Source organism: Myxocyprinus asiaticus, chromosome 10 (genome assembly GCF_019703515.2).
Source record: "Myxocyprinus asiaticus isolate MX2 ecotype Aquarium Trade chromosome 10, UBuf_Myxa_2, whole genome shotgun sequence".
Classification (NCBI taxonomy): Eukaryota; Metazoa; Chordata; class Actinopteri; order Cypriniformes; family Catostomidae; genus Myxocyprinus; species Myxocyprinus asiaticus.
In genome coordinates this window covers 52,135,640-52,162,452 of record NC_059353.1, presented here as the reverse complement: position 1 = coordinate 52,162,452, position 26,813 = coordinate 52,135,640, and the positions used below count along the sequence as shown (strand labels likewise).

Genomic DNA, 26,813 nt, shown 5'->3' with positions numbered 1-26,813 from the left:
TGCCATTGTTTAAAAAAAAATGGTTGGGCGCCTTTCTTTTATTCTTTATCAACTACCATGTATGTATATATGCCAATATCATAATTCACTTGTAAATAACCAGCATTATTATTTGGAAACAAGATAGCAACAATTTCTTAGGGAGTGTTAAGAAAGTTGCACTCTTTAACACATGTTTAAAAGTAGCTTAAGAATTTAATATGAATACATAAAGTTTAAAAGTGCTAAATCTAATTCTCCCAGCAAATCTCACTCAAAACAAGCGCATGTGCGCTGCTGGTATTTATAGAATCGGTGTCTTCAGCACCCGCCTCTCAGGTGGACATCCGTCAACATGCTGCAAAGTGATTGGTGCTCGTTCACCAGTGCCCTGCCATGATTGGTCCAAAAGAGCTGTCGTTCAAAGTGTTCCACGCCGCTCTCCTGTGTTGACGCTCCGGCTGCGCGTGAACCCTCATGTTTCCACATTAATGACAGCAAACACACGCAAACTATAACCATAACAGTGCACAAGCCGGTAAGAATATGTTTTATACTTGTTGGTTTTCAGAATGAAATGTGATGTAATATCGAGCAGCTGCATGTTGATTAGTCGCGCGACTCTTTAGCGCCAGTGCTAGCGCGTGTGAGGATTAACTGGTTAGTTGAGGCCTCAGAAAGTACGACTAAACTACCTGTTTGTGTTGGTATTAAGATGGAGAACTAGTTAAAAGTTGTGTTTCTCAGACACTAAACACCGGCTGTTGTGACCGCACTCTCTCGAGGCCTGTCAATCACACTGAATGACACATCACATTAATGACATCAGTTGTCATGTTTAATGTGACATTAATAGTGTCACTTTTCATTTCCACGCGGTGAGACTTTCAGACAGTGGATGAAACCTGTGGAAGCTGTTTATAATAGACTTTTGACATACACGATTTACCTACATAATTGTACATATGATGTCTGATAACATTATTAGCACTAATAACAGCTGCAGGTGTGTGTGTACTGGAGTAGTAAATCAGTATAAGAGTTATTGTGATGTGGACATTTAGCTGTAACTTGTTATTAGTAAGCTGTCATACTGTCAACATATATGTTCTACGATGAATGTATACATGTGTATTTGTGTGCTCACACTTGTATGGAATGATATGACATTTTTCGTAATGTTATTCTAGTAAGATTAAATACGCCTACATTCTAAGCTGTATTGTCACAATACCAAAATATCAGCAGTCGTTACCAATGCCATGTTAATCAAGTAAACATTGTTACAAGTCTAAAAGTAATTATTCAGACACGTAAACAGTCAGAAACGAATTACAAGCGAATATATTTCTAATTCCATTTTATTTATGTTTTAATAGAAAAGCAGCTATATAGAACAAATGTCTACTGTTCATTTTGTGCTATTATTATATCACATTATTATGCGTAGTCCATTGCAGTACAGCACAAAATAAACACCCAAATGAGATGTTTGGATTTTTTCCAATTTGTCCGGCAATCTTTATCATTCTCGGACACGTTGGCCGGCACCAACATTTCTCTGCGGGAACTCTGGAGAAGGGAAGCAAAACCGGTCGAGCTGCCTGTTGACTGTAGTGATGTACTGAGATTTATATCAGATGTGAGCATCATGGTAGTGTCTCGTTACTTTCTCTAAAGTCTAAAGCATACATTATTTCTTACTTCTGGTAAATTCAGTTGATTGGACATGATTTGGAAAGGCACACACCTGTCTATATAAGGTCCCACAGTTAACAGTGCATGTCAGAGCACAAACCAAGCCATGAAGTCCAAGGAATTGCCTGTAGACCTCCGAGACAGGATTGTATCGAGGCACAGATCTGGGGAAGGGTACAGAAGCATTTCTGCAGCATTGAAGGTCCCAATGAGCACAGTGGCCTCCATCATCCATAAATGGAAGAAGTTTGGAACCGCCAGGACTCTTCCTAGAGCTGGCCGCCCGGCCAAACTGAGCGATCGGGGGAGAAGGGCCTTAGTCAGGGAGGTGACCAAGAACCTGATGGTCACTCTGACAGAGCTCCAGCATTTCTCTGTGGAGAGAGGAGAACCTTCCAGAAGAACAACCATCTCTGCAGCACTCCACCAATCAGGCCTGTATGGTAGAGTGGCCAGACGGAAGCCACTCCTCAGTAAAAGGCACATGACAGCCCGCCTGGAGTTTGCCAAAAGGCACCTGAAGGACTCTCAGACCATGAGAAACAAAGATTGAACTCTTTGGCCTGAATGGCAAGCGTCATGTCTGGAGGAAACCAGGCACCGCTCATCACCTGCCCAATACCATCCCTACAGTGAAGCATGGTGGTGGCAGCATCATGCTGTGGGGATGTTTTTCAGCGGCAGGAACTGGGAGACTAGTCAGGATCGAGGGAAAGATGAATGCAGCAATGTACAGAGACATCCTTGATGAAAACCTGCTCCAGAGCGCTCTGGACCTCAGACTGGGGCGAAGGTTCATCTTCCAACAGGACAACGACCCTAAGCACACAGCCAAGATAACAAAGGAGTGGCTCCGGGACAACTCTGTGAATGTCCTTGAGTGGCCCAGCCAGAGCCCAGACTTGAACCCGATTGAACATCTCTGGAGAGATCTGAAAATGGCTGTGCACCGACGCTCCCCATCCAACCTGATGGAGCTTGAGAGGTCCTGCAAAGAAGAATGGGAGAAACTGCCCAAAAATAGGTGTGCCAAGCTTGTAGCATCATACTCAAAAAGACTTGAGGCTGTAATTGGTGCCAAAGGTGCTTCAACAAAGTATTGAGCAAAGGCTGTGAATACTTATGTACATGTGATTTTGTTTTTGTTTTTTTTTTTTTTTTTTTTTAATTAATTTGCAAAGATTTCAAACAAACTTCTTTCATGTTGTCATTATGGGGTATTGTTTGTAGAATTTTGAGGAAAATAATGAATTTAATCCATTTTGGAATAAGGCTGTAACATAACAAAATGTGGAAAAAGTGAAGCGCTGTGAATACTTTCCGGATGCACTGTATCCACTGTGAAAGAGACCCCACCACATTCACACACACACACACATACACTCACTCGCACATTCTCACACGCTCCCACATATATATATTCACACACATACACACACTCACAGATATACACATATTCACACACACACTCACAAATAAACATACACTCACACATATACATACTCACGCACACACACACACACTCACAGATATACACGCACACATATACATACACACAAATATACATACACATACATACACACACTCACAGATATACACTCACACATATACATACACACTCACAAATATACCCACAGATACACACTCACTCATATTCGTACTCACACACACACACACACACACACACACACACACACACATCTCACAGATATACACGCGCGCACACACACAGATACACACACTCACACATATACATACTCACACACACACCCACACACATTCACAGATACACACACACACACACTCACAGGTATACACATGCACACACTCACATACACACACTCACAGGTATACGCACTTGCACACACATACACTCGCGCTTGCACTCGCACACACGCACTCGCACACATACACATACATACACTCGCACTTGCACACATATTTGCGCACACACGCACTCGCGCACACGCACTCACCCACACACACATACACTCACAGATATACACACACACACACTCACAGGTATACACACACACTCACACGCACTCGCACGCATATACATACACACACACACAAATACACGCACTTACAGTGACATCACCGCATAACACACGTGTCAAACTTGCTTCATTTCAGGTGGCCCGCGAGTTCATTTCTGAAACGTAGGATGGCAGTGGATCGCAACGTTTCACCGAACAATCAGTTAAACACTTTCCTCGTGAATATTATTAAGCCTTCCCCTGTCATCTTCACCTTATGTTTTGGAGCGCATTTTGAGCACTTGAAAAGCGGAATGAAACATCCTCTCACTTTCAACTTTAAATATTTGTATGAACATAAAAAGATTCAACAACTAAGACATAAACTGAACAAGTTTCACAGACGTGACTAACAGAAATGTCCCTGAACAATGAGGGGGTCAAAATCAAAAGTAACGGTCAGTATCTGGTGTGGCCACCAGCTGCATTAAGTACTGCAGTGCATCTCCTCCTCATGGACTGCACCAGATTTGCCAGTTCTTGCTGTGAGATGTTACCCCACTCTTCCACCAAGGCACGTGCAAGTTCCCGGACATTTCTGGGGGGAATGGCCCTAGCCCTCACCCTCCAATCCAACAGGTCCCAGACGTGCTCAATGGGATTGAGATCCGGGCTCTTCGCTGGCCATGGCAGAACACTGACATCCTGTCTTGCAGGAAATCACGCACAGAACGAGCAGTATGGCTGGTGGCATTGTCATGCTGGAGGGTCATGCCAGGATGAACCTGCAGGAAGGGTACCACATGAGGGAGGAGGATGTCTTCTATGTAACGCACAGCGTTGAGATTGCCAGCAATGACAACAAGCTCAGTCCGATGATGCTGTGACACATCGCCCCAGACCACGACGGACCCTCCACCTTCAAATCGCTCCCGCTCCAGAGTACAGGTCTCGGTGTAACGCTCATTCCTTCAACGATAAATGCAAGTCCGACCATCACCCCTGGTGAGACAAAACCACGACTCATCAGTGAAGAGCACTTTTGGCCAGTCCTGTCTAGTCCAGTGAAGGTGGGCTTGTGCCCATAGGTGACACTGTTGCTGGTGATGTCTGGTAAGGATCTGCCTTACAACAGGCCTACAAGCCCTCAGTCCAGCCTCTCTCAGACTATTGCGGACAGTCTGAGCACTGATGGAGGGATTGTGCATTCCTGGTGTAACTCGGGCAGTTGTTGTTGCCATCCTGTACCTGTCCCGCAGGTGTGCTATTCGGATGTACCGATTCTGTGCAGGTGTTGATATACGTGGTCTGTCACTGTGAGGACGATCGGCTGTCCTTCCTGTCTCCCTGTAGCGCTGTCTAAGGCGTCTCACAGTACGGACATTGCAATTTATTGCCCTGGCCACATCTGCAGTCCTCATGCCTCCATGCAGCATGACTAAGGCACGTTCACACAGATGAGCAGGGACTCTGGGCATCTTTCTTTTGGTGTTTTTCAGAGTCAGTAGAAAGGTCTCTTTAGCGTCCTAAGTTTTTATAACTGTGACATTAATTGCCTACCGTCTGTAAGCTGTTAGTGTCTTAACGACCGTTCCACAGGTGCATGTTCATTCATTGTTTATGGTTCATTGAACAAGCATGGAAAACATTGTTTAAACCCTTTACAATAAAGATCTGTAAAGTTATTTGGATTTTTACAAAATTATCTTTAAAATACAGTGTCCTGAAAAAGGGACGTTTCTTTTTTTTTTTTGCTGAGTTTAGTTTAAAATAAACAGTCCCCACTAGAGATGGGCGATATGACCAAAATCTTATATCACAATAGGAGTAATTTTATATCATGATAACGATATATATCACAATATAGTACGTTTTCTGGAAAATCAATAAAAATGGATTTTTAGGGGTCTGGGTATCTCAGCGAGTATTGATGCAGACTATCAACTCTGGAGTCGTGAGTTTGAATCCAGGGCGTGCTGAGTGACTCCAGCCAGGTCTCCTAAGTAACCAAATTGGCCCGGTTGCTAGGGAGGGTAGAGTCACATGGGGTAACCTCCTTGTGGTCGCTATAATATGGTTCTCGCTCTCGGTGGGGCGTGTGGTGAGTTGTGCGTGGATGCCGCAGAGAATAGCGTGAAGCCTCCACACGTGCTACGTCTCCGTGGTAATGCGCTCAACAAGTCACGTGATAAGATGCGCGGATTGACGGTCTCAGACGTGGAGGCAACTGAGATTTGTCCTCCGCCACCCGGATTGAGGTGAGTCACTACGCCACCACGAGGACTTAGAGCGCATTGGGAATTGGGCATTCCAAATTGGGGAGAAAATAATAATAATAATAATAATACAAATAAATTTGTTTTTATATATTAAATAACCCTTTTGTAATGTCTATTTTTGGACAAGACAAACAATGTCAAAGTAAATAAATAAAATCAACTTGTTTTCAAAAATCAACCTTACCAAAATGCTAAATATAACAGTATTTTAAAGTTTTTACTCTTTCTGTGTAATGTGAGTCCAAATCTAAGCAAACCATTTGTTGTTTAATAATGTCTCTTTTAATATCCTTTCTGTTCTCTACAGTCAGTCATTTATAAGAAAAAAAACCAAAAAAAAAACCTAAGTATTTCTAATCTCACACAGCATGAATGCTGTTCGACCAAACAAACACTGCTGTCAAAGTCCCAGCCACAGGTCTTAAATAGACAGTAGTGTTTCAGCACTTGTTCTACATATCTAAGTAAATACCTGAAAATAGTACCAATTAAGAATGTAAACATCAAACATGTAACAATATACTGTATGTATATGCAATATAATATATGCATTTTCAATACATCATGTTTATTGATGTAATACATGGACTATATTAAAAGAATAGCTAAAATGTCACAAATTATGAAAATCTAATGATAAAATAACATTTTTAAAATTGATACTGTATGTCTGTAATTAGTTGGTGGGACATCGTGGTGCGAAATTTTGCCACGGCATGCACCACTCACATTTTCTTCAGGAAATGTATCTGTCTAGTTACTGTTGTTAATATCATAATTTCTGTCTGCATCCCAACCTCAAAATCAATACTGTACTGTTGTACAAATGTGCATTTCAATGCACAAAATATTATTGGTATTTGCATGGGGGCTACCAAAGCAGGTGCTGGTGCCACATTTTCAACGGGCCCTTTGAGGGCACAAATAAACCCCTAATGTTGCCCAGGCTGAAATTGAGTTTGACACTCCTGTTTTAAGCTATTCCTTCACCGATGCGCATTAATACGGGTCCGGCGTTGCGGGCTCGTGGACGCATGCACAACAGCCTAACCCTAACCCATAAAAATCCTAGGAGAAACACTGGATTAATTTTCATCTCTTTGAATGTTGATTCTCAACACTTTATATTGATTAGATCACAGTCTGTGTTTTGCATGCTGCTGGCCTAAATTCACCTGTCATTTGTCTTACTAATCCAGTTATTTTAATGATTGGTTTAGACACCCTCCCAATGAATCAATCAATCTCAAACTGTATGTGAAAGGCATTATTAACCTGGATATGCGAACATGTGTAGTTATGAGCTTTATTACAGTCCAACTAGTGAATGATTAGTTAGGATTAGTCCAAGCGGGTGTATGAAAAGTCTCTGTGATTTAAAGCACAGGCCCATTGTTGTGTTTCTCCACATGTTGTATAGCAGTCAGATTGTGCTTGTTTACAACCGTCTTGTATCCAGTACTACTTTCAGCACTACTGAGAGGATGTAGCTGTCAAGTGCACTTAATAGTGGCACAGGAGTTAACGTCGCTTGATCAGACTGCTGCCGCACTGTGTGGTGCTGTATGTTAATGCATCAGGACATTCATCGACTCAAGGGCTTTAAACCAATTTACAAACATGCCTTCAAACATGAAGTGTTGAGACTGTATTGATTGTCAAGTCATTTTTATTTGCAGCTTTACAGAAGATCATGCATTAACATTAAAAATTAAACTGTAATATATAAAGTCTTTGAGTCATGATTGTGTAGTTTGATTATATATGATTTTAAATTGTGTATAAAATTAAATAATAATTGTATTTATAACCCCAGTGAGCAAGCTGAAGGCGACTGTAGGAAGGAACACAAAACTCCATAAGATGTTGATTAATGGAGAAAAATAACTTTGGGAGAAACCAGACTCACTGTGGGGGTCAGTTCCCCTCTGAATAACATCATGAATATAATGACAATATTAGTTATTTATGTACAGTGCAGGTTATTGATTAATTATTAAACTAAGTAAGTGTTAAGGGTCAGTGTTTAAACAGATTTTGTAAGAACTGTAACAGATCTAATGTCTTTGAAGTTCATCCTGGATTAACTGCAGAAGTTCACATAGATGAGATTGTGGCAACTGAAGCAAAACTACTACACAACTGTTTGTGCGCTCTTGTTCAAGTCTTGTCATTTTGGTTGAAAACATAGTTAGCGGTGGTTTGGGGGCAAAGAAAAGCGTTATCACCAGATTGTTTTGCCTGTAGATGGATGTGTGTAATATTATATTACTGTGTGTAATGTTTTTTTTCTATGGCCTGTATCTGTCAGCAGCTGATATTAATAGTGTACGAGTGATGAATCACTTCTGAACACACGCCGCACTTTGGAGACTCATGGGTGTTCTTAATGAAACACCTCACTTTAATCTTCATAGGTTTTGGGTCTGTACGGTTTATCCACTTGTTTTTTTTCTACCACACAGTGTCGTCATGAGACATACTGTAAACCTTTTTTGCTTTGTGATTTATTGCTTTGCTTAAGCAAGTAGCAAATTGCATTTAATTTCAAGCCATTCTTTATGGTATCTGTCTTTCAACTTTTACTATATTCATTTTGATGCATCTGCTCTCAAGGAAGAAAATCATTTGGTTTGCTGAGTGACAAAGCATTAAAGTGCCGTTAATGCCCAACCCTTAATTCACAACAATTAAACGGTAATCCTTGTCAGTGTGTCAGCAGCCCTCTATATTGCGACCAAATTTCGAGCTATGCGTAAAAAAAAAAAAAAAAAGTCTTATCAGCCACTGGCAAGTAAATATTTTTTTCCTTTTTTTCTCCCCAATTTGGAATGCCCAATTCCCGATGCACTCTTAAGTCCTCCTGGTGGCGTAGTGACTCGCCTCAATCCGGGTGGCGGAGGACGAATCTCAGTTGCCTCCATGTCTGAGACCGTCAATCCACACATCTTATCACGTGGCTTGTTGAGCACGTTACCACGGAGACATAGCGCGTGTGGAGGCTTCACGTTATTCTCTGTGGCATCCACGTACAACTCGCCACGCGCCCCACTGAGAGCGAGAACCACATTATAGCAACCACGAGGAGGTTACCCCATGTGACTCTACCCACCCTAGCAACCGGGCCAATTTGGTTGCTTAGGAGACCTGGCTGGAGTCACTCAGCACACCCTGGATTCAAACTCACGACTCCAGGGGTGATAGTCAGCGTCAATACTCGCTGAGATACCCAGACCCCCACTGGCGAGTAAATATTAACATTTCACTTGCCAGTGATTGAGTTGTATAGTGTCGAAGCACCGAGATCCTTTTACTGACTAAAAAGCAGGTGATTAAGAAGCTGGATTCAGCCTCGTCTTTCCTTGCATCCTCATGAACACGTTTGTGTGTCATTCAGTTAAACTCTGAGCGTCTCATGAAACCCCACCGCGGACGTCACCCTCAGCTCTCTTGCGAGTGAAGATGAACCGCTTTTCAAGCACTCTGATGTGCGCGCGTCTACAGAGGCTTTTGCCAAACTCCCGCGAAAATAGAAATGAGGTATATAAACTTATTACGCAAAGTGCTTCAGTTTCACTTTAATTTAACGACCGTGTAATAGCAAATGTCCGTCACACTGATGCATGTGTGTTGCGTGACGCTGGAATAATCCACGAGATTCCTGCTTAGCATCTTAAACTTGAGTTTCACCTTCATCAATTTGATTGTCATCTCAAATGACATTGACGAGCAGTGTTAGACTACAGAGCATGCTAAAAATTAAACATGTTAATCCTGCAACATTTTAATGACAGTTAGACAGCGGTGCATAATGAACTGCAGCAGAACAGCAATAAAGATATCAATTATTGGGGGGACAATCTGGCATATCTGATTATTGGGGGGGGACAATCTGGCATATCTGATTATTGGGGGGGGACAATCTGGCATATCTGATTATTGGGGGGGGGGACAATCTGGCATATCTGATTATTGGGAGGGGGGACAATCTGGCATATCTGATTATTGGGGGGGGCAATCTGGCATATCTGATTATTGGCAGGCAGGCAATCTGGCATATCTCATTATTGGGGGGGGCAATCTGGCATATCTCATTATTGGGGGGGACAATCTGGCATATCAGTTTATTGGGGGGACTTGTTGAGCAGATGGATGATTTTAATGAAATTCATGATTATTCACTTCAGTTTATTATTAATAGGATTATTTATTATGAATAAATTTGTATAATTATTATTATGATAATTAACAAAAACAACAATCATAATCCAGCAAATACAAAGAAATTCATAGATGTAATTCTAAATATGTAAGTTGTGCGTGTGCAGAAATAAATGACACATGCACACGTTTACTCACATTTACTGTAATTACAAAGCTTTATGTGATCTATTTGCAATGTAAACAATTTCTGACTTCTGAAGTGGGGTTTTGGGAAAAGGGGGTGTGGCTAAACGGCTCAGTTTGACAGCTTGTGGAAGTTCTAGAATGGCTAAAAGCGCTTACAGCACCTTTAAATGTAATATGTGGAACTCTGTTTTCATTATTAGGTTCAAACTTTGTGAAAAACGTTGTGCTAAAAATGTGTATGAAATTTCAGACAGTGACTATCATTGTGTACACTTTACAAGCTAAAATGTGGTTACAATGATGAAAAGCGAAATATGAAATAAAATATACACTCAAATACTATAGCAATCAAAGTTATATAGATATTTTTCCAAGATGCCCTCTTCCCTGTTTGCTTAATATATTTTTCAGTTATTATAATTTATAATAATTATATATTTCTGGTGAGTAAATTTAAAAATGTACTAGCCAGTGGCGATTCTTTCTCCAACGTGTCCGTAGAGGGTTGACCCCTCGAGTGACCTTACATCTGTTTTAACTTTGTAAGTGCAGTTTTATTTTGAAGCATATCAGACGAGATATTAGGACACATTCACTGAAATATATAATCTGTTGAGTTTTTAGCCAATGATTTACAAGAATGAAATGTAACACGTTTGCTCTTGATTTAAAGGCACATGTTTTATTGCTGTTGTATTAAGTGCAGTTGTGCAGTTCTCTCCAAACATGTGTTAATGACCTGACCTGAGCAGCTTTCATCTTACCAAACATTACAGATGCACCGTTGATGTGGCAATACGGTGCTGTATCATCATGTTCCTCCGATATTACTGGTAAAATGCCCTCAACTGCTGCTCTTACATCCTTTTAACTTTTCTATCGCTCCTCTCTCGTGGCCTTTTGCTATGGAAATGTTCCTGATGTATTTCACTGATCTCTGTGCCAAAGGAACTGAATGTCTGCTCTTTCTGCATCTTTTCTCCATCATCCATTAGAGACATTCCCTTCTCGTCTCCATATGAAACATCTGACACCAGAGATTTGTTGAGTGCTTCTTTTGACGCAGCGGGCGGCCGTACACTGTGACCGCAGTTCAGGTTTAACGGCATTACCGGCTCGGCCCATCAGTCTTTCTTGTCTTTTGAATGCCGGAGGTATCCGGAGCCATCCATCAATGCATCGGTTCACAGAGTCAATTAAGTTTCCTCAGCATTACAGTTTCAGCTCTGTGCTCTGCAGAGGAAGTTGTATCATGTGGTTCAACAGCTCCGCTCTCCCAAGTTTAAGGTCTACACTAGTCTACAACTTGCACAAATCACAAACATGCGTTTTCACATTTGTGAGATAAGCACAGAGCTCTGAGAGCCGTAACAATAACTGCATTCCCATGAGCTACAATTATAACCGTTTCCCCAGCGAGCTTGTGGTCCATCGGGTTGTCAAATGCCGGTATACTGTAGGTCGATGAATAGCACGCGTGTGACCTAATTAGAGTGTGAACACTCCATCTATTCCGTGGTAAAGCAATGCCCTTCATCTGCATATGTTATTGTGATTGTAGTGCGGTTGCAGTGAGAGTTTTACTGTGATATGAAGCAGCTCCTCTGAGGCAGTTCTGCCGCTGATGAGCTCATTCTATGTCTTTAATTGCTGCAGGCGTCTCAAGTGATTGAACTGACATTTCTTTAGCATTCAGTGTCGTTTTCTACAGATATTTGCTCTGCATGGGCTTCACTTACGTTTTGATGGCGAGTTGGTATAGGAAAGGAAACGCTTGTCTGTATTGTTTTGTTGCTAGACCCCATCGGAATAGTGGTCAATCAGCCAATTTGGGTTTTCATTACTGGGTAATTGCATATAGTACATATCATGAAAATTGCATTTAGTTTTTTATGTAGTAATGCCCTGAAGAAGCTATCTGACATAACAGATACTCGCATATATTCCACAAGACAAAATAGTTACTGAATTGACACAAATGATCCTGTTTTAAACTTTACATTCCCTTGGTTCTTAATATGATGGATGTGTTGCTTTCTCAGCGATCAATGACTGTTTGTGTAACTGTTCATGAGTCTCTGCTTTGTCCGGAGTAGTGAAGATGTCCAGTTTTCTTAAGACAAATCCCCCAACTACTGTACATACTTTGGTTTCCCAGCATCTTCTGCATGTTTGTCAGTGGCTATATGATGAGATCCAGCTTTTGACACTTGGGACAATTGAGGGACTCAAACACAACTATTACAAAACTATCATTAATGCTCAAGAAGTCCAGACCAAGAGAACCAAGAGAACTGAAATACAAGTGTGAACACACCCTAAGGCTAAATGTTCCAGCTGTGAGACAGACGTTATTCCAGCTCGACTTGTTAAGGAAGTGTTTGAAACTGTAAGTCCAGCTGTAACAGCTATTATTAACAGCTCTCTAGTAAGTGGAGTTGTACCTGCCAGTTTTAAACATGCTGTTGTTCACCTTCTGCTTAAGAAACCTCATCTTGACCCATCTGTGCTTAGTAATTTTAGACCTATTTCCAAACTGTCTTTTATCTCAAAGCTCTTGGAGAGAGTTGTGTATTGTCAGTTGAATTCTTATCTTTGCACGTTTAATATTTTGGATACATTTCAGTCTGGTTTGAGATCTTTGCACAGTACTGAAACTGCACTGCTGAAGGTCAGTATTGACCTGTTACAAGCACTCAATACTGGATCGCATGTTGTGCTTGTCTTGTTGGACCTCAGTGCAGCATTCGATACTATTGATTATAACATTGTGTTACATCATTTGGATAGTGTGGTGGGCATTTGGGGTGTCGCCCTGCAGTGGTTGGCCTCCTATCTCAAAGACAGAACTTTCTCAGTGAGCATTGGGAAGTATTCTTCTTCGTCAGCCCCCTTATCGTGCGGTGTGCCTCAGGGGTCCATTTTGGGCCCTCTTCCCTTTTCACTATACATGCTCCCCTTGGGTGCTGTTTTTCAGAAATACAAGATTTCTTACCATTGCTACGCTGATGACACAATTTTATCTACCTGTTAAAACCGACAGTGATTGTCCTTTTGAATTGCTCTGTGACTGTTTTTAGGATATTAAATGTTGGATGGCAAATCATTTTTGCAATTAAACGAAAGTAAATGTGAAATTTTGATTTTAGGCCTCCCCAGGCATCCATCTGCCTTGCAACTGGGTTCTTTTTCCTCTAGTGTTCAATCACAAGTGAGAAATCTTGGGGTTATTTTTGATTCGTCATTAATTTTTGATAAATTAGTGCAGTGGTAAAGGGAAGTTTCTTTCATCTAAGATCTGTCACTAAATTAAAACAGTTTCTTTATCCTAAAGATCTGGAGACTGTAATTCATGCTCTTATAACATCACATTTGGATTACTGTAATTCTCTGTACATTGGTCTGCCTCAAACTGCTTTTTCTCGTCTTCAAATTGTTCAAAATGTGGCAGCTAGACTTCTTACTGGCACAAAAAAGAGGGATCATATTTCTCCCATTTTAGCAACTTTACATTGTCTCCATGTTAATTATAGAAATGATTTTAAAATTGTTATCTATGTGGCTTTATCTGGTGTTGCACCTAAGTACATCAGTGACCTTTTGATTCCTTACTCTCCCCAAAGAGCACTTAGATCATGTAATCTCTTCTCTTATCTGTCCTTCATTGTTGCTGTAAATCTAAGGGTGGCGGGTCTTCTCCGCTGCTGCTCCCAAACTTTGGAACAGCCTGCGCTTTCACGTGAGGTCTGCTCCTTCACTAGCTAGTTTTAAATCTGTTCTTAAATCTTATCTGTATTCTCTAACGTTTGATAATTCTTAGCTTAAGTGTTTAATGGTTTAGTTACACATTGTATTGTTTATTGCGCTGTATATTTTGTATGCCGCATGTTGTTTATTAATGTTGTCACTTGCGTATTTGCTTTATTTTATATTTTACTGTACAGCACTTTGGTGCAACTGTTGCTTTTAAATGTGCTCTAGAAATAAATCTGGACACTTCTAACTTGCGCTGACTGACAGGAGAGCGCAAGTGCCAAGCACATGACATCATCGCCATGGTAACCAGATAAATTTCAGCTGATTTGCTGAAATACTAGGATTAAAGTATGGTCAGATCAATGTGCGACACATCAAAATTGCTTCTTTGTAAATGGTATTAGAGACAATGGTGAGGGCAATGAGGATATTTAATTTAAGAAGAAGAAAATCAGTCGGATGGTGACTTGTGGGCAAGAACTCGGTACTACGGTGGCAGACAAAGGACACCTCAAGAGTTTCGCGCTATAAGCTCTCAAAAGTCTTACAGCTCCTGAGAGTCGTTATACTCCATCAGCATTTGTTGTTTCTTTTGGGCATCATTCTAATACAGTAATAAACATGGAGAAAACAAGTGTTTACAGACTTTATTCTTTTAACGTGTCGGTAGTCAAAACCTCACTGGTGTGATGATATTAATGCTGTCACTGGTGTGATGATGCCAGTAGATCTCTCACGGGATTCAAATGTGCTGTGACAGATAATTGTGCAACAGGAAGATCGCAGCACATACTTCCTCCTGTCCTTCCGAGTTTGTTCTTCCAAGGTAGCTTGGTAAGACTGGTCTTCACAAGAATGCCAGTCCGTTCTCCACGTTCTTTGAATTGAGATTCACCCAATTCGATTTTCTTTTTAATCGCCTGCAGTGTTTTTCAAGCCAACATAATAATAAAATTAAAAAAGCATGACCTCATAACTTAATATTTCACTGCTCTGTAAAAACAGGCAAAAATGTGTGCTGCTAAAAGTGCACAATAGAGCACAACAGTCTGATTCTGGAAGTAAAAATCTTGTTCATTTTCTTGATAGGTCAATTGGTTTTCAACGATAACTTATAAAAGTTTAAAGACAGACCTACTGTGAGCTCTGAGGTTATTAATCGATGGTTCTGTTCAAGACATCGATCCACGTTATTTCAACTTCATTTAAACTTCATGTTTAATAGCAGAATTCCTGGTAAGAACTACACTACCCATAATCCTGAAGAGAGATCCACCAATCAGAGAATCACGTCAAAAGAGCTCCGCCCACTCCAATGATGCACTGTGAATGACGCAGTTGAGTCGGTCTCCCTACACTCTCAAAATACTAATATCCACCTTTTTCCTGAACACTGAAGTGTTCCACGATTCACCTGTTTTCAATTTCCTGTCTCCAGTGTTTTCACCCGTATCGGCATATATTCTTAGCGGGTAAAGTATTACATTTGAGAAATTGTCAAAAAACATGTAACTCTATAGTGGCGATTAGTGTTGTCACGGTACCAAAATTTCAGTAGTCGGTACCGATGCCAGTGAAATTTCACAGTTCTCGATACCAATTTCAATACCACAGCAAAAATATGCTAATATTATAATGTGCTATGATCACACCAGTTTAGTTATTTTTAATTATTTTAATAATTATAGTTTAATAATTCTTATTATTTTCCAGAACTTTCCAGAATTTTTTTTTAAAGTTTAATTTCATCATCAAAATGGTGTCTAATCAATAAAACTTTTAACAAGTGAAAATATAACTTTTCAACATGTCATTTTGCCAAACTTTTATTCAACAGCTGTCTTGCTTGTGATATTTTGATTTATTATAATTATTATTACAGTGAATATTGCATGTTACCATACAGTTGTAATATATTTTTAATTAACTTCTTCAATTTCAGGCATCTAGATTTTATTCTGAATCGTGCTTTTATTTTGACGTGTGTTTTTTGACGGAAGCTTCACTTTTCGGATAAACCGTTTGTGTCACGGTCCAGTGTGATCATTGAAGAATTAAGACACGTCTGAAATCTCTTTACACTGGCCTTTGAGTCTGATAAATGAAATGTAGGACACAGTTTTGGACTGTTTTCGATTACTGGTGTTTGTGTATGTGGTCATTTGAAAATGTTGTGTTTTATATTATATTACTGTGAAGCACTTTGGTCAACTCTGTTGTTTTAAATGCGATATAAATAAAGCTGAGATTAAAGCGTAAATGCTGTGATTTTAATTATATAAATATATATTTTACATGTGCTGTGTGGTTCACAGTAGATTAGTGCTCTCCTCTGTCATCTCATACAACATGAATGATTCTCAATATCTGTGGAGTTTCCAGTGTATGAGCAGTCAGATTTATTTCAAGTACGCAGCTCATCCACACTAGTCATGACATGTCACGATTTTAATTTGATTAATTGTCCATTTCAGTGTAAAATGAGTAACAGAGCACACGTTCAAAATAAGCCTGTGAGCATTTTAAAGCAGTTGTGTGTCAGTCATACTGTTGGTACTACCGGTACTACAGAAACACTGGTACCGTTACATCTTTTTTATTTTAGTATCGACTTGGTACCGAAGTACTGGTACTTTTGACTAGGGATGCACCAATACCACTTTCTCTTCCGATTCCGATATCGGAAATCTTAGTATCGGCCGATCCCAAGCCGATACCAGTGTTGTTTTTTTGCATAATCAGTTTAGAATATCTTTACATTATTGTGTGGAACTAATTGGGAGTACTCTTTAATATGTAAAGGAATACAAACCTCTAACTACACATTATTTCAATATAAATGTATAGCTTATTAAGAAAAACTTGATTATTAACTAGTCTACTGTATAATTTAGCAGCAAAATTAACAGTAATTCCAGTATAAGTCAACAGTAGAAAAGAAACCAGTGTTTTATTTTTGCCTTTCTCTCTCTCTTTTTTTTTTTTTTTTTTTTAAATGTATCAACTTGCATCTGGACTTTAAAGGATTCAGATCTCTCTTTTTGTTCAGTTTAGTTGTAAGATATCAGTCCACTTTTCATTCACTCAGTTATTTTTTGGAACCCGTTCAACTTAAATATTGTTATAAATTTGTAAACAAATACTAATGATGATGAATAATAATAATAATAATAATAATAATAATAATAAACTGTTATTAATATTATTATTATTGAATTTTAATTGTAAATACAACAGTAATATATTTAAATCGTGCACTTTGTAAACCAGGCTTTTATTTTGACATTCTGAACTCTCCAGGACGTCCTGTATGTGTCTGTTTGTAGGCAAGTTCACAGTAGTTTAATTCACTTCTTATTACTTTTCAAACAATTTTTTGCTTCCAGTCGAAGTTTGTAATGTTATGATTCTCCTCGGAGCTGGTTGGTTTGGTTCATAGCACACAACTCTTTTATGGAAAAAATTAATGGCGAAAATACAGGTGCATCTCAATAAATTAGAATGTCGTGGAAAAGTTCATTTATTTCAGTAATTCAACTCAAATTGTGAAACTCGTGTATTAAATAAATTCAATGCACACAGACTGAAGTAGTTTAAGTCTTTGGTTCTTTTAATTGTGATGATTTTGGCTCACATTTAACAAAAACCCACCAATTCACTATCTCAAAAAATTAGAATACATCATAAGACCAATAAAAAAAACATTTTTAGTGAATTGTTGGCCTTCTGGAAAGTATGTTCATTTACTGTATATGTACTCAATACTTGGTAGGGGCTCCTTTTGCTTTAATTACTGCCTCAATTCGGCGTGGCATGGATGTGATCAGTTTGTGGCACTGCTGAGGTGGTATGGAAGCCCAGGTTTCTTTGACAGTGGCCTTCAGCTCATCTGCATTTTTTGGTCTCTTGTTTCTCATTTTCCTCTTGACAATACCCCATAGATTCTCTATGGGGTTCAGGTCTGGTGAGTTTGCTGGCCAGTCAAGCACACCAACACCATGGTCATTTAACCAACTTTTGGTGCTTTTGGCAGTGTGGGCAGGTGCCAAATCCTGCTGGAAAATGAAATCAGCATCTTTAAAAAGCTGGTCAGCAGAAGGAAGCATGAAGTGCTCCAAATGTTCTTGGTAAACAGGTGCAGTGACTTTGGTTTTCAAAAAACACAATGGACCAACACCAGCAGATGACATTGCACCCCAAATCATCACAGACTGTGGAAACTTAACACTGGACTTCAAGCAACTTGGGCTATGAGCTTCTCCACCCTTCCTCCAGACTCTAGGACCTTGGTTTCCAAATGAAATACAAAACTTGCTCTCATCTGAAAAGAGGACTTTGGACCACTGGGCAACAGTCCAGTTCTTCTTCTCCTTAGCCCAGGTAAGACACCTCTGACGTTGTCTGTGGTTCAGGAGTGGCTTAACAAGAGGAATACGACAACTGTAGCCAAATTCCTTGACATGTCTGTGTGTGGTGGCTCTTGATGCCTTGACCCCAGCCTCAGTCCATTCCTTGTGAAGTTCACCCAAATTCTTGAATCGATTTTGCTTGACAATCCTCATAAGGCTGCGGTTCTCTCGGTTGGTTGTGCATCTTTTTCTTCCACACTTTTTCCTTCCACTCAACTTTCTGTTAACATGCTTGAATACAGCACTCTGTGAACAGCCAGCTTCTTTGGCAATGAATGTTTGTGGCTTACCCTCCTTGTGAAGGGTGTCAATGATTGTCTTCTGGACAACTGTCAGATCAGCAGTCTTCCCCATGATTGTGTAGCCTAGTGAACCAAACTGAGAGACCATTTTGAAGGCTCAGGAAACCTTTGCAGGTGTTTTGAGTTGATTAGCTGATTGGCATGTCACCATATTCTAATTTTTTGAGATAGTGAATTGGTGGGTTTTTGTTAAATGTGAGCCAAAATCATCACAATTAAAAGAACCAAAGACTTAAACTACTTCAGTCTGTGTGCATTGAATTTATTTAATACACGAGTTTCACAATTCGAGTTGAATTACTGAAATAAATGAACTTTTCCACGACATTCTAATTTATTGAGATGCACCTGTACTTCCGGAAGAGAGCTGAAAAATTTGCCATGTACTGATGCTTACAGCTACTAATACTAGTTAAGTACTCTCGGCTCCATCTAATAATACAGTACATTTTACCATATTTAAAACCATTCCACAGAGTTCCAATCATTTTAATCAGCACTGAAAATGTGAAATTTCATCCGATTCCATCTGGGCCTTCTCGTGAGACAGTAATGAATACACTTTAAAGCTTGTAGTCTTCTTATTTTGTGTATACTGTATATTATATATTATTATGTGTATATTGTGTTGTGTAACAGATGTGTAAACTGTGTTAAGTGTAAATCAGATGTTTATTGTAATTGTCATACTACTATGTTGCTTAGAACCGCACCCAAGACTTTCACCCACTGTTGCACTTGTGTATATATGGTTGAGTGACAATAAAGGGATTTCATTTGAGATGTGCGAACAAGTCCGATACAAATGTCTGAATGGAACGTCACTAGGGCTGGGCGATAATTGGCTTAAAAAATATTGCGATATCTGATGACATCGTCACCCCCTGCCGAGGGTCAGTGACATTTTTTTTCTTTATTGATTTTGCTTTAAATATTTTATTCATTTATTGAAACACGAAAAACACAAACAAAAGACATTTGTAAATTCAAATTACACTTTAAACGAAAAAACATTAAAATAACGAAGTGATCAAAAAATCGTATATAACCACCTCCCCAAATCCAAACATTTACCGTCTCCAACGGCCTCATTTGCATCACGCAAGTATCCATCAATGACAACAGGTGGAAAATTACTAATAGCCTACAGATTAAGAACTAAAAACAATTATAAATCTAAAGATAATAATAATCAAATAAGTCTAATAAATTCCCTTGAGTTCCCAAAATAATGCTGTCAAATGTGTTCTTATGGAATCTGTGTCTGTATTGAGTTTCATTAATACAGTTAATGCTGCTTAAAGAAAATAAATCTCAATTTTAGGTTCAAGGTGAACGTGGTCTTGTATTATTTTATGATTGAATCACTTTAGTCTTTGTTTCTTTAATACAAAGATATCTATGAGTTGCGTTCACAATGCATGTTAAGTGTGAACTGCTCCGTGGAAATAAAGTGAATTAAACTCACAGCACCTCCTGAGATGGTCTGAGGTCATTTGCAGCATTCTCATATACGACACTATTCTTGCAAACAGTTTTCAGACGACTGAAACAGAGAAGAAAGACTGATAACTCTTCACATACATGACGAGACGCTCCCGCTGCACACCTCTGAACAAACAGCGCATCAGACACGGGCATTGACGGATCTTCTTTTGTCTGTTCTTAAAAATATAATAAAGTGTGTTTCTTCAAGCGCGTCTTTGTGTTTAACAGCATTTCTTGTCATGTGTTTCTCCGAGATGTCTTACAGGTCGCATGTAGGTGAGCAAAATTACCCGCTCATGAGATACATTTGGACGAGGAGCTTGTAAACTGGATTCAGCCTCGTCACATGTGGCGGGTGGCGGGTGGCGTGTGCTTCTTTCACATCCTGGCCATTGTTTAATATATTCTGTGACTTCCCAGATCCGTGGTTTTCCCATTTCCGGATATTGTCGATCATCATCTGTTCGAAATCGGCATCGAGATCTTTGTAAGACATCGGCGATTTCTGATTATATCGCCCAGCCCTAAACGTCACTTGAACTCTGCTCTGAAAATAGTGAAATAAAATATACATGCTGTTGAAGTAATAGTGGAAGAAGTTGCCACCACTGGCTGACTTCGGTTTAAGGACGAGAAGACATTTGAACATTTGCTTGGGCTGTAATTGCTGTATGACCGGCAGATAGACACAGAAATGAGATGTGAGCGGGCTGATGTCAGTAAGTGTGCATTAACATTCATATTGCCGGCCATTTCCTGTCCCCACCTGTGCTTTACTACGGTACCAGGATGTCAGAGTGAAGAGGAACAGTGTCTGTGCTCGCTGACACTTCCTAAAGCAGAGGAGCATCTAATGAGGATGGAACAGTGTCCGTGGAGCTCTGTCATGTACCCGTGAAGCCTCTTCTCCTGCTCGGCCCCCGGGGACCTCATTAGGCATTTTTTCCAGCCTCTCTGTGCAGGAATGGCATTGTCCTTAGGGAAAAATACACACGTTTGTCACTTAGCTCCTTCCCATTTCGCTTTTTCGAAGAAGAAAAATTGCATGGTGAGGCTTAATTAGTAAGCACTGCCATTATGCTTTCTTTATCATGTAAATGAATCGGCCGAGCACTCTGAACCATCGCCTCGCTTTGTGCCAGGTGTTCAGGGCTGAACGCCGCCGCTGCTTTCTTCATACCTCGCCAAAGAAAAAGACAACCGTAATGTGAAATGGTAGGAAGAGCTATAATTATTTGACAGATGATTTTCCACTCCTCTCCGGTAGAGTCGTGAGTGATGGGCCTACTTTGATTTCCTTTGTTACTGGCGAGTTGATGATTTTCACAATGTGGCTGCTGTCAAACATGTCTTGTTCTGCTTGTAATTCACTTATTTTGACACCTCCCTTCCCTAAAAACCACAAAGAACTTTATACCTGCAAATCCAAGAGTTGGGAGAGGTAATGTTGGAATTGGGTGGGCGCATGCCTCGGGGGGGTTAGCGTCTTATTATTATTATTGGAAAACTACAAGTCTCTCCACTAAGCGGCAGGTGAATGGGTTATGATGGTTTTATGAGAGGAAATGTGGAATGTTAATCTCCTCCACCTGCTCCCGCAGTTCCCACCAGCGCCATGAGCTCGGGATGAGGAGGAAGATCTGGCAGGGATTAAGGCTTGGAAATTGACAGTGACCAGGGCCTGAAAATGGGGGTAAATTCCCCCCAAAGATACCTCATATGGGGGGAATTTAAGCATTCTGGGGGGAATAAAACTTGTAATACTGAAACATCCGAATTTTACAACAGTCTCACAATAGGGTCCGAAATTAACACCTGCCAAGTAGGGCTGCAACTAATGATTATTTTTGATAATCGATTAATCTAACGATTATTAGAACAATTATTTGACTGTTCGGGCGATTATTGCAACGATTAATCATTAGCTCTTAACCGATTATTCAGCTTGTGCCCCGACTTAAAAGGTTGTATTAAACGTGCTTACTAACAATAAAGAGGACAAAATCATCTTTTAAAAATACTTCTAAATGACATTCACTGAATTAAAGAGCAAAAATAATTTGTATTAAGTTTAATTCAGTAAAACAATCACTGCAAATAATCCTCTTGTTATCGTGTTTTTGTCTTTCCATTTAAAATGATCTAAAAATCCTTAAAACAAGATACATTTACTTGAGAAGCAACATATAAGATATTTAGACTTTGAGAATGGATCTTAAATATAAGTGTATTTTGTATATGTGTATTTTTTCACTTGGTTATACTTCTGCGAGTGCAGAAAAGACAAAATATACTTATATTCAAGATCTATTCTCTAAAAGCAAGTCTAAATATCTTATCTGCTGCTTCTCAGATGAATGCATCTTTTTTTAAAGGATTTTTAGATATTTTAATATATTTGTATTTTTAATATTATATTCAACATTCTCACATAAAATATATATATATATATATTCTGCAGTATAGTTGCTAAAGTAAATGTACGTTGTCTTAGATATTTATATTGGAAAACAAGCCAAAACAAAAACAAATCAAAAGCGTATTTTGTTGCGGTGTATAATGGGGTGAAGACTACCCTCTCTCACCTTTCTGTTCACTTCAATCCATCTTTAACTCACAAAAAAACAAACTCTCTCTTATTATTAAAGCTGCATATTGCCAATTTTTCTTCATGATAAGATATGCATAGTGACACACATATTATGATTCAATAAGTCACGAGTCATCACGTTATAATCTAGCTGCATCAAGCGTGTGCACTCGAGGGATGAGTGTCCCGTGACAGAGTGTGCATCAGACGGGTGCAGTTTCAATCTCTCCCCCTTAGATCGGGACATTCACACAACTCATAGAAGAGACACTGACCGCACAGAGAAATGACCGTTTCAGAGTTTGTAGTTATTTACGTAGTTATGATCTGCTTCTGTATTATTTCAACTTTAATGAAGCTATAATGCATTAAATATAACTACATTAAAGATGTAACGCATTAAATATAACCGCATTAAACGTGACGCATTAAATATAACCGCATTAAAGATGTAACGTATTAAAGATGTAACGCATTAAAGATGTAACCGCATTAAAGATTTAACGCATTAAATATAACCGCATTAAAGATTTAGCGCATTAAATTTAACCGCATTAAACATGTGACGCATTAAATATAACCGCATTAAACATAATGCATTAAATTTAACCGCATTAAAGATGTAACACATTAAATGTGACACATTAAATATAACCGCATTAAGCATGTAACACATTAAACATGTAACGCATTAAATATAACTGCATTAAACGTAATGCATTAAATTTAACCGCATTAAAGATGTAACACATTAAACGTGACGCATTAAATATAACCGCATTAAGCATGTAATGCATTAAGCATGTAACGCATTAAATATACCGTATTAAAAATGTAACGCATTAAAGATGTAACCGTATTAAAGATGTAGCGCATTAAAGATTTACCCGCATTAAATATAACCGCATTAAAGATGTAACCACATTAAAGATTTACCTGCATTAAAAATGTAACGCATTAAATATAACCGCATTAAATGTAGCGCATTAAATATAACCTCATTAAAGATGTAGCGCATTAAAGATGTAGCGCATTAAAGATGTAGCGCATTAAATGTAGCGCATTAAATATAACCGCATTAAAGATGTAGCACATTAAATATAACCGCATTAAAGATGTAGCACATTAAATATAACCGCATATTAAAGATGTAGCGCATTAAAGATTTACCCGCATTAAATATAACCGCATTAAAGATGTAACGCATTAAATATGTATTGTATAATACAATGTGTTCATTTTGAGGGCACATATAATATATACAATGTAAAAAATGAATGCCTAAAATTACCAATAAATATGCCAATAAAATGAAATATATATCGTCAGTTAGGGCTGGGTGATATGAAGATGTAATCAGAAATCGCCGATTGCGAACAGATGATGTTTGACAATATCGGGAAATGGGAAAACCACGGATCTGGGAAGTCACAGAATATATTAAACAGTGGCCAGGATGTGGAAGTAGCACCCGCCAAATGTGACGAGGCTGAATCCAATTTTGCTCACCTACATGCGACCTGTAAGACATCTCGGAGAAACACATGACAAGAAATGCTGTTAAACACAAAGACACGCACTTGAAGAAACACACTTTATTATATTTTTAAGAACAGACAAAAGAAGATCCGTCAATGCCCGTGTCTGATGCGCTGTTTGTTCAGAGGTGTGCAGCGGGAGCGTCTCGTCATGTATGTGAAGAGTTATCAGTCTTTCTTCTCTGTTTCAGTCGTCTGAAAACTGTTTGCAAGAATAGTGTCGTATATGAGAATGCTGCAAATGACCTCAGACCATCTCAGGAGGTGCTGTGAGTTTAATTCACTTTATTTCCACGGAGCAGTTCACACTTAACATGCATTGTGAACGCAACTCATAGATATCTTTGTATTAAAGAAACAAAGACTAAAGTGATTCAATCATAAAATAATACAAGACCACGTTCACCTTGAACCTAAAATTGAGATTTATTTTCTTTAAGCAGCATTAACTGTATTAATGAAACTCAATACAGACACAGATTCCATAAGAACACATTTGACAGCATTATTTTGGGAACTCAAGGGAATTTATTAGACTTATTTGATTATTATTATCTTTAGATTTATAATTGTTTTTAGTTCTTAATCTGTAGGCTATTAGTAATTTTCCACCTGTTGTCATTGATGGATACTTGCGTGATGCAAATGAGGCCATAGGAGACGGTAAATGTTTGGATTTGGGGAGGTGGTTATATACGATTTTTTGATCACTTCATTATTTTATTGCTTTTTTCATTTAAAGTGCAATTGAAATTTAGAACTCGCAATCCCACGCCGCATTTCAGGTCCTGGTGACTTGAGAAAGGTAAGGTGGTCCATCATTTGTCTCATTTTGTCTTGTGATTCTGGTCTGCATCTTGTGTCAGTTGTTCAGTGTAGCCAATCGCATCAAGAAATTAGACAGCTTAATTTTAATGCTGGAAGTGTTGAAAAACAATATGTGAGAAATCTTGATGTTCCCAATATGAACAATCCAAACTGCCAAGGTTTTGTTCAAGATGCGATGCCAAGAACCGGTGCCAAAGCCTTCAGGTACTGAGAGTGTCTGTCAAATTGGCAGGAATAGTCCAGCATTCTGAAAGCGTGTTTAATTAGATCATGAAAGGTAGTTTCTAGAGTTTTCACTTCACATTTGCTCAATTGAATCATTTTCACACTGTACCAATGGACAGATGAACCAAACCCAGACCACATTTTCAATTGAACTTTGGTGTGGTTTGATAGAGTGCACCTGAGTTTGGAAAACAGCTTTTTGATTAACCAAATCAACCAAATTCTGATGTCAAACAGACTTCAAAAGCTCTAATGTAAAAACAAATGTAAAGCTGTGAGCAGTACAGTTTGAGAATCAATTTAATAGTGGCACTAAACTCTTTCTCTCGTGTTCTCAGGGTCATGTATGTTTGGTTCATAGTCTTCTGAAGCAAATCGATAGGTTGGTTTAAGAACCAAATCGATAACTAAAACTTTAACTTTAAAATGTTGCTTCCGGCCAGTGCATTGCTTGCTGTTTGAAATGACCTAACTCTCACGTGACGTTGGTTCCTCTGTTGTATACAAAGCACACGACTGGAGTCATGTGGAAATCTTTTATGCTGCCTAAATGTGACTTTTGGACCGTCAAACAGTCAGCAGACTGATGGCACCTGTTTACTTGCATTATATGGACAAACTGAGCTGAAATGAGCTTATAAAAACTCTCAAATAACTTCATGACCACAGACGTCAGAGCAACAGGTCTGTAGTCATTAAGTCCTGTGATTTTGGGTTTCTTTGGGACCGGAATGATGGTGGAGCATTTGAAGCAGCAGGGGACTTCACACTGCTCCAGTGATGTGTTGAAGATCTATATGAAGATGCAAAAATACAAAATAAGTAAATACAGAAGCACTCTCTTTGTGGAATAAATGGAGCTGGAGCAAAACTTGCATGTCAAGCGTCTTTAACCCTCTGGGGTCTGAGGGTGTTTTTGGGCCCTGGAGAAGTTTTGACATGCCTTGACATTTGTGCTTTTTTCAGTTGCTTAAAAACATATTAAAGAGCACCTATTATGGTTTTTAAACGTGCCTAATTTTGTTTTAAAGGTCTCATACAATAGATTTACCTGCATCCAAGGTCAAAAAACACTTTAATTTGCTCATAATTTAAATTGCAGCATTACCTTTCTTTCCCAGTGTCAAAAACGACTCGTTCAATGATCCGTTCTAAAGGATTCATTCTAAACTCCTCCTTTCAGAGAGCATACTCTACTCTGATTGGTCAGATGTCCCAGTCTGTTGTGATTGGTCTACCGCTTAGTGTAGTGTTTGAGGGCGGGTCAAAGCTGTTTGCGAGCAGCCAATGAAGACCAGAGGCGGGTTTTTTGTTACCAGATTACGTAGGTTAGTACAGGAAGTAAGTCTGGAATTACTAACGACTCGTTTCAGGTGTTCAGAATCGGTTCTT

The 26,813-nt window shown here is 39.1% G+C and overlaps 1 protein-coding gene across 1 annotated transcript in view; it reads left to right on the top strand.

The window, feature by feature from the left end:
* Positions 1-405: 405 nt before the first annotated feature.
* Positions 406-26,813, top strand: part of LOC127446974 (R3H domain-containing protein 1-like) — an 86,119-nt gene continuing 59,711 nt past the window's right edge. Inside the window, exon 1 of the mRNA XM_051708386.1 lies at positions 406-517. The gene's annotated coding sequence lies outside the window, so the exon portion shown is untranslated. The remainder of the gene's footprint in view (positions 518-26,813) is intronic.